The 8,626-nt window shown below is 47.2% G+C and overlaps 1 protein-coding gene across 4 annotated transcripts in view; it reads left to right on the top strand.

The window, feature by feature from the left end:
* Positions 1 to 8,626, top strand: part of LOC125033664 (proline-rich receptor-like protein kinase PERK10) — a 17,532-nt gene that overhangs the window by 8,501 nt on the left and 405 nt on the right. The gene's annotated exons all lie outside the window — the stretch shown is intronic.

The raw sequence follows: 8,626 nt of genomic DNA, 5'->3' as shown, positions 1-8,626 counted from the left end.
AATCAGTCTGGCCTACAGCCCTAAGCAGGTTGTAATGGGATACACTGAGGCAGAGGAAGTGTGTGTATGTGTGTGTGTGTGTGTGTGTGTGGTGCGTGTTTGTGTGTGTGTGTAAGTGAGTCTGCGGGGAGGGAAATGTGCATGTGTGTGTCTGGAAGGGAAATATGCGTGTGTCTGTGGAGTGGGGAGGGTGCGTGTGTGTGTGTGTGTAGGGGTGTATTTGTATATTTGTCTTTGCGTGTACTTGCATGTACTTGCAGGGGCAGCATATATGTATCATTGGGTATGTGTATCTATCACAGTGCAAATGTGCATGTTTATGTGCACAACTGCGTGTGTTTGGTCGGAAGAAATCGGACACTCTCTCGCGGTAGAACTAAGAAAATCGTCTTTTCTCTCTCGTAAGGGATAGAATGGCTTTCCTTTATTTACGAGAGGTCATTTTCAGTCTCTTGTTTTCCTCCTTCAGGGCATGGCAGCCAGGAAGAATATGTAGTTAAATGACTTTAAACGATCTCAGATGACCCTCTCTTTAACCTTCCCTCCCTCCTCCCTTCCCCCCACACATTATTACCCCCAACCCCCTCAAATTCGTAATCCCCCCTCCTCCTCCCCCGTTTAGACGATGTGATTCATCTTCTCTTTCCTCTTCCCTTCCATCTCCTCCCTCCCCTCTGTCCTATCCCCTCCCTCTGCTCCTCCATCCGTCTCTCTCCCCTCTATATCTCCACTCCTTCCTATCCCCTCTACTCCTCTCTCTCTCTCTCTCTCTCTCTCTCTCTCTCTCTCTCTCTCTCTCTCTCTCTCTCTCTCTCTCTCTCTCTCTCTCTCTCTCTCTCTCTCTCTCTCTCTCTCCATCCCGCCCTTTACCCTCTTCTCCCACCACTCTCCTCCCCTTCCCGTTATCCGCATCCATCCCTTCCCCTCTTCCTCCCCTCCCCCTCTTCCCCCCACAACTCCTTTAGATACGCTCTATTAGTTTCTCCGGACGATTAGATCTCTTTTAATTGATTAGTGCGGTGTCGCGGCATCTTACGTGCGGCGTGGTGGTTTCACGGAGGAGGGAGGGGGAGAGGGGTTGGGGGGTTAGGGGAGGCTGGAGGGAGGGTGGGGGAGGCAGTTGGGGAAGGTTGGAGTGGGGTCAAGAGGGAGGGTAAGGGAGGCAGTTGGGGAAGGTTGGAGTGGGGTCAGGAGGGAGGGTGGGGGAGGCCGTTGGGGAAGGTTGGAGTGGGGTCAGGAAGGAAGGTGGGGGAGGCAGTAGGGGAAGGCTGGAGTGGGGTTTGACGAGACAGGAGTGGAGGGGGAAGGCAAGAGAAGAGGGGAGGAGGGCGCAGATGGTGTTTAGGGACCAGCTGACTATATGGAAATCGTTTGAAGGCAGAACAGCTCTGATCAGCCTGGTATTTTTTTCTAATTCCGAGTTTTCAGATTATTTACATTATTCAAAAGCTTTTACTTAAACCAATATTTAAGATTAAAGTAAAAAAAAAAAAAAAAAAGATACATTTTTCACAAACACTCGCCCATTTAGAATGAATGGGTGTGTAAAAATGCTTAGACGATTTGAGGAAAGAGGTAGGGGGTTAAATTCCTTTATTTTCTTTTATTTTCCTTTCTTTCATTTAATTTTGTTCTTTTTATTTTTTTTTTTTTTACCACCGCCTGTTCCGTCTCTGGCACCTTCATTATAAACGTTTCTAGGAAGAATAATGTGATTATTGTTATTATTGTTGTTATTATTTTTTATTATAATAAACAGTTGTGGCATTTTTATTATCGGTATTATTATTGCAGTTGTCATTACTATCTTTACTTTATCATAATAATTACTATTAGTAACGTCAGCAGCTTTAATAAGGGCATCAAAACATCCACCTTTTATTCATTAGTATACAGGCATACAAGCACTGCACCACGCAGACCACAGTACCTTAAAAGGACGAGAATTCAATCACACAAACGAGTAATATATAGACTGTTATAAGTGTACGATATTCCAACGAGTGATTGCGTCATCGAACTAAGCGCCTTGCGTAGATCCGCCAAACTCGCGCGCCCCTCCGTGCCTTTAAAAAGAGACGCGGGGCATGGGCGGGGATGGGCGTTTCCCCGGGATGTATTCGGATGAATGAATGCCCCGGGCGTTCCTTAGGAGGAGTTTGCGTCAAGAGCGTCGGTCAGGAGGAAGAGGTGGGGGAGGGGAAGGGGGAAGGGGGGAAGGAGGGGAGACGTCTTCGTGGGATCGAATTTGGGTTTTTCCTCTTTCCTATCCTGCTGAAAAAAAAGAACTTGGGTTCAGGTTTTCCGGGGCGCGACTTGGCACTGGCATACCGAGAGAGAGATAGATTGTCGGAGAGATAGATTGTCAGGCAAATGGGTTGATTTGTAGACGGATTAACGAATAGAGGTAATTAGATACGTGGATAATTAGATAGATGAAAAGCTCCCATAATTTTAAGTACTGTACTTTTATCCGTATTTGTGTGCAGCTTGAATTAATTACGCACGTTTAAGCATAATTGTTAACTTACGTATGTTAACAAGTTTCAATCTAAGAGCATCGTCACATTTAACCATGGAATAGGCTTTTCATGATGACCAGGATATCTGTCATGTCATTGCGTGGTTCAATAGTCTGATCGATTCACTGACATATCACTTCACGTCTCTATGTTCAAGAAACCTCAGTGAGGTATCTGGAACGTCACGTCGACAAATCACCACCCAAGATCACTACCAGCCCTATGTCCTTCTCCTCTCACCCCCGTATCATTTAGAATCATCACTCAGTCATCACCTCCCTGCTTATCACCACCATTCTAAACTTCCCCTCTCTACTCCTACTTAAATGTTCGTAAAAATCATCACTAAATCATCACCAACTTCGTCACCCCCTACCTACTCCTCACATACCCTTCAGAGTCATCACAACCAGCCTGCTCATCACCACCGACCCAGAACTACTTACGCGTATACCCTTCAATCATCACTAAGTCATCATCACCAACCTCCACCTCCCCCCAACCTATTCCGTGTACCCCAATATCCTGTTCTATCCTTCAGAGTCATCACCCCCCCTTAAAAAAAAGAAAATCTCCCTCCCCCTTGACCCCCCCCCCCACACACACACATACTGACCTCTTTACCTCCTTCCCTCCATCAAAATCCTCCGCCCTGAAATATTGGACCCTTTTAAGAACACCTCGTCTCATCTCCGTCACACAGAGAGCGTTGTAATTGCCCACTCATTAATATGGGTAATGAGGATGGGGTGAGGGGATGATAGGGGGCGTGTGCTGGGTCGGCCCACCCTGTCGAGGCTTCAGCGGTGCCCGGATTGGCACTCGGGTGAGGGCGCGGTGTCATGCCCCTTAGGGTGTGGGGGTTTGTCTCGATGCCCGTGGTGGGGGGCCGGCGGGGTCGTCGCTAATACTATTGTTATGATTAGCGTTGGTTGTAGTTATAGTAGTGGTGGTGCATGGTCGTTTGTACAGGTATGGTGATAGTAAGAATGATATAAGCAGTTGTTGGGAAGATTTTAATATATACCATTACCATTAATCACTAAAGCATCCTGTCTCGCCTTTCTCAACAAAGGGGTTGACTTTCTTTTCCTCGCGGAGTGATGATGCTAATTTTTGCTTTTTGTTCTAGCGGTAGCTAGATAAAAATCCTAATTGGTAGCAGCAGTAACCCGGAGAGTATTACCAGTAGTTAACTCACCTGCATGCTCATGATTGATCAGGTGACCTCGGCCACCTTCTGACCTATCTCTCATTCGACATTTCTTGCTCGCAACACCAAGCGAAGCAACAAACAGCAAGGGCTGCCACGTGCATGTTTGTTTACTTTTTGTACTTCCGCAAGACGGCAGTTACACAGGATGTGGGTTGGCGTAGGTTGAGGTAATGGGGGTCGTTGCCTCGGGGTGGGCAGGGGGGGGGGGGGTCACCCAACGTTTAAACGTTTCCGTGGACTTTTCGGCTCCGTTGGGTTGGAGGTGAGCGGGGAGGGAAGGTCACGAAGGAGGGAATAGGTGAAGGAAGAGGCATGGTGGAGGAAAGAGGGGAGGGGAGGTCACGAAGGAGGGAATAGGTGAAGGAAGGGGCATGATGGAGGAAAGAGGGGAGGGGAGGTCACGATGGAGGGAATAAAGGCAGGAAGGGGCATGGATGGAGGAAGGGAGGACTGCAATGGAAGTGGTAGGGGAAGGGAAAATCACAATGGAGGAAGTGGGGAAGTAAGAATAAAGGGCAGGGTAGGACGAAGGATAGACGAGAGAAGGAGGAAGGGCAAGAAATAGGCGCCGGGATAGAAGGGGATGAGGAAGAACAGGATGCGATTTGCAGATGATTATGAACAACACGATCACTGCTGATACGAAACAATTATATAAGCAACAACAGAAAATACCAAAGGAAGGAACACAGAAGAAAGACAAGATCACAAGAATACACCAAATATAAAAAGAAATAAGTGAAAAAAACAAGACACGAATAGAGAGAACAGACAAGAGGGACGTCTCTCCGGTCCCCCATCATCCATCACAGGCGCTGACGCTTGGGAACCTGTTCTGGTTAGGCATTGCATTATTTATACCCAGCCTACCTTATTATCCCAAGCATAATTAAGCTTAATTACATAGGGCGAGGGGAAGGGGAAGGGGAAGGGGAAGGGAGGGGGCGGGTGAAGATTTGGGGGGGTTGGAGGAGGGAGCCATATATATGTGTGAAGTGCGTGGATATTGTGGAATATTTTTTTGAATTCGATTTTTTTTCGCTTCGTGTTGCCATATTTCATTTTTCGGTTGTCCGATTTTTTATTTACTTTCCTTTCTTTTTAATCACCTTACTTTTTTCGCTCTCTCTTTCCCGTTCTTCATTTCTTCGCTTCTAGAAATTTTAAGGAAACTCTGTGGTTTCCTGAGATCCATTAAAAGGCAGAGGACAAGTCGCCATGATTTACGTTGCGGGGAAGTGGCAGGATTTCAAATGTTTTTTCTGTGGCCATTATGTGTCGCCTTAACGATGCCGGAGTCACGCGCGGCAGATGCTCGCCTCGGACGTAGAAAGTTATTTTTTGGGGAAAGGGTCGTTTGTCCGAAATGTGCAGGCAATTTGATTTGCTGCTGTTGTTGTTGTTGATGTGGTTGTTGTTACTGTTGTTGTCAATATTGTTACTGTGTGTGTGTAAGTGTGTTTGTTTGTTTGTTTGTTTGTTTGTTTGTGTGTGTGTGTGTGCTGTTCCTACGAATATTGTGTTGTATTGAAAATTCAATAAAAAATTCCTATAGGACAAGAAATATTTGAAGTTCGAATTTTGATCACGTGATTAGTAAGTCATTAAGAACAAGGAGGAAGGAAAGGAAGGAAGAGAGAGAGATTAATCAGAAAAATATAAAAAAATAAAACAAAACCAAGACGTAAAATCACAAACGAAGAAAACACGAGGCAACGACAAGGAAATGGGAAAGACGAACAAATGTAGAACAGACCAGAACTTCCTCCTGTCAAATTGGAACACATAACGTCGCATAGATCAAATCACACGCACGGATCTCGCCTGTAATTTCGTCAAGACCCCCACCCCCCACCCCCCTCTTCATCTCTCACCCTCCTTCCTCCTTCCTCCTGCTTTCTGGGCCCTCTTATCCATCATCAGAAGGAAGAGGAGGAGGAGGAGGAGGAGGAGGAAGTGGAGATGGAGGTGGAGGAGGAGTTGGTGGTGGTGGAAGTGGTGGAGAGGTGGAGGTGATGGTAGTGGTGGACGAGTAGGTAGTGGTGGAGAAGGAGGAGGAGGAAGAGGAGGAGGTGGTGGTTGTGGTGGCGGTGGTGGTGGAGGAGGAGGTGGTAGTGGTAGTAGTAGTGATGGAGGAGGAGGAGGAGGACGGGGGAGGAGGAGGTGGTGGTGGCGGTGGAGGAGGAGGTGGTGGAGGAGGAGGTGGTGGTGGTAGTAGTAGTAGTGATGGAGGAGGAGGAGGAGTCGCAGAAAGTCATCCTTGTCATTAAGCGGAGTAATGTGACTCCGGGACTGACAGCTCGAGTGCGTGATAATTACTGTTCAGGTTCTCCCTCAGTGGTGGGGCGTCTAGTGGGGGAGGGAGTAGGGTCTAAGGTGTGGAGGGGGGGAGGGTCGAGGGGAGTCTTTAGAAAAGGGGTTTTGGGGGGGGGGTTGGGGGCGGAGGGCGGGGGGCGACGACACAGGTGGAGCACATCATACCTGTACTTAAAAGCTCTTGATTACGCTCGAGGGGGAAGTAGGTTATGCCCCTTCCCCCCCCCCTCCCCCTCTTATTCCTTTTTTTCTTCTGTTTGTGTTCAAATTTTCTGGAGCTTCATTATCTTTCCGTTGGGGGTGGGGAGTGGGGAGGAGGTAAAAAGGTTAATGAGAATTTGTGTATTTTTTGCCATTTATAATGTTTTTTTTTTTTTGTTTTTTTGGGGGGCTGGTTATACTTTTTTTAATTTCTTTTTTTTAACGTGGCACCTGTGAATGCATATATTATCTTCATATATTGCGAACTATCCTGATTCTTATCACAGAAGTAGGTATTAGGTAGAAATACATGTAACAAATATTTTACGCACATGTACAGACACAAACACGTAGATGCAAACCCAAACATAAAACCCAAACAAAATTCGCCAAGTTACCCCTCCACCATCATCCTCCGTTTTCTGTGATCCGTTGTGAGGGCGAGGGCGAGGAAGGGGCAGTCGGTCCCGTTATGTAAGGTCGAGAGGTCGTAATGAGCCTTCCTGGGACGCCTAAAAAGGAGTATGGAGAATCGTCATCTCCCCGTGGCAGGTCGAGAGGAAGACATTACTGGGGAGAGGTCGTTGATGAAAACGGGACGTGGGAATAGTCAAATGAGAATACTTCATTTGATATTCTCTTGCACAAGGCTCATGGTGGATGTATGGTTACATTCCATCGATTATTAATATGATTATTACTACTACTTCTGTTAGTAATAGTACTGTTACATAATTTTGTTGTGGATTTTATCATCATCTTATGGTTCATGACCTTAGATGACCAATTCTTCCCACGTAAACCTTTCCAGCTAGACCAGTTTCATTACACACATTCACACCACAACACACGTTTGCTTCACGCCGTAATAAACCCACAAACCGTAAACAATTCATAACAAACCGAACAGCATAACCGTAGCAAGTTGAGACAAAATTCAACCCCTGTAACGACTCGACGGAAACATAGCTGGTCCTTGTTCACGTCAAGGAGAGATAGATAGCCTGGAGGAGCAAGATAGCGTAGTTTGCCCGAGGCTTTGCGAGCGGCGGGGGGAGGGAGGGAGGGAGGGGGGGGGGCGGATGCAGTCGGGGCTAGAGTGCGTGTTCCCATGAAAGATGAAAGGGGGGTGGGGGGTTCTTTTCTTTTTTAATTTTTTCCTTGCACCGTTAGGAGGGAGGCAGGGAGGAAAGGGGGTAGGGAAGCAGAAAGCGAAAGATAAATAGGTAGATAAATAGAATATATATATATAGAGAGAGAGAGGGAGATGGAGAGGGAGAGAGAGAGAGCGAGAGAGATAGAGAGAGGGTGAAACGGACAGGGTGAGTAATAACCGATTCAAGCCCCGAGGCAACCATGTGAACCGTGAAAAAACTCACGTTACGGAGGACTCTCGGCCATGAGAATTACGAACCGCAAACAGGGCCATACAACACGTTGCTTAGGGCTGATCCTTGACCTTCTCTTTACCCCTCTTCTCTCTCTCTCTCTCTCTCTCTCTCCCTCTCTCTCTCTCTTCTCTTCTCTTCTCTTCTCTTCTCTTCTCCTCTCTCTCCTCTCTCTCTCTCTCTCTGTCTCTCTCTCTCTCTCTTCTCTCTCTCTCTCTCTCTCTCTCTCTCTCTCTCTCTCTCTCTCTCTCTCTCTCTCTCTCTCTCTCTCTCTCTCTCTCTTCTCTCTCTCTCTTCACTCTCTCTCTCTCTTCTCTCTCTCTCTCTCTCTCTCTCTCTCTCTCTCTCTCTCTCTCTCTCCTCTCTCTCTCTCTCTCTCTCTCTCTCTTCTCTCTCTCTCTCTCTCTCTCTCTCTCTCTCTCTCTCTCTCTCTCTCTCTCTCTCTCTCTCTCTCTCTCTCTCTCTCTCTCTCTCTCTCTCTCTCTCTCTCTCTCTCTCTCTCTCTCTCTCTCTCTCTCTCTCTCTCTCTCTCTCTCTCTCTCTCTCTCTCTCTCTCTCTCTCTCTCTCTCTCTCTCTCTCTCTCTCTCTCTCTCTCTCTCTCTCTCTCTCTCTCTCTCTCTCTCTCTCTCTCTCTCTCTCTCTCTCTCTCTCTCTCTCTCTCTCTCTCTCTCTCTCTCTCTCTCTCTTCTCTCTCTCTCTCTCTCTCTCTCTCTCTCTCTCTCTCTCTCTCTCTCTCTCTCTCTCTCTCTCTCTCTCTCTCTCTCTTCTCTCTCTCTCTCTCTCTCTCTCTCTCTCTCTCTCTCTCTCTCTCTCTCTCTCTCTCTCTCTCTCTCTCTCTCTCTCTCTCTCTCTCTCTCTCTCTCTCTCTCTCTCTCTCTCTCTCTCTCTCTCTCTCTCTCTCTCTCTCTCTCTCTCTGTCTCTCTCTCTCTCTCTCTCTCTCTCTCTCTCTCTCTCTCTCTCTCTCTCTCTCTCTCTCTCTCT

The sequence above is a fragment of the Penaeus chinensis genome, chromosome 16 (genome assembly GCF_019202785.1).
Source record: "Penaeus chinensis breed Huanghai No. 1 chromosome 16, ASM1920278v2, whole genome shotgun sequence".
Taxonomy (NCBI): domain Eukaryota; kingdom Metazoa; phylum Arthropoda; class Malacostraca; order Decapoda; family Penaeidae; genus Penaeus; species Penaeus chinensis.
Note: the sequence above shows the minus strand (reverse complement) of the source record. Positions and strands in the feature narration are given on the sequence as shown.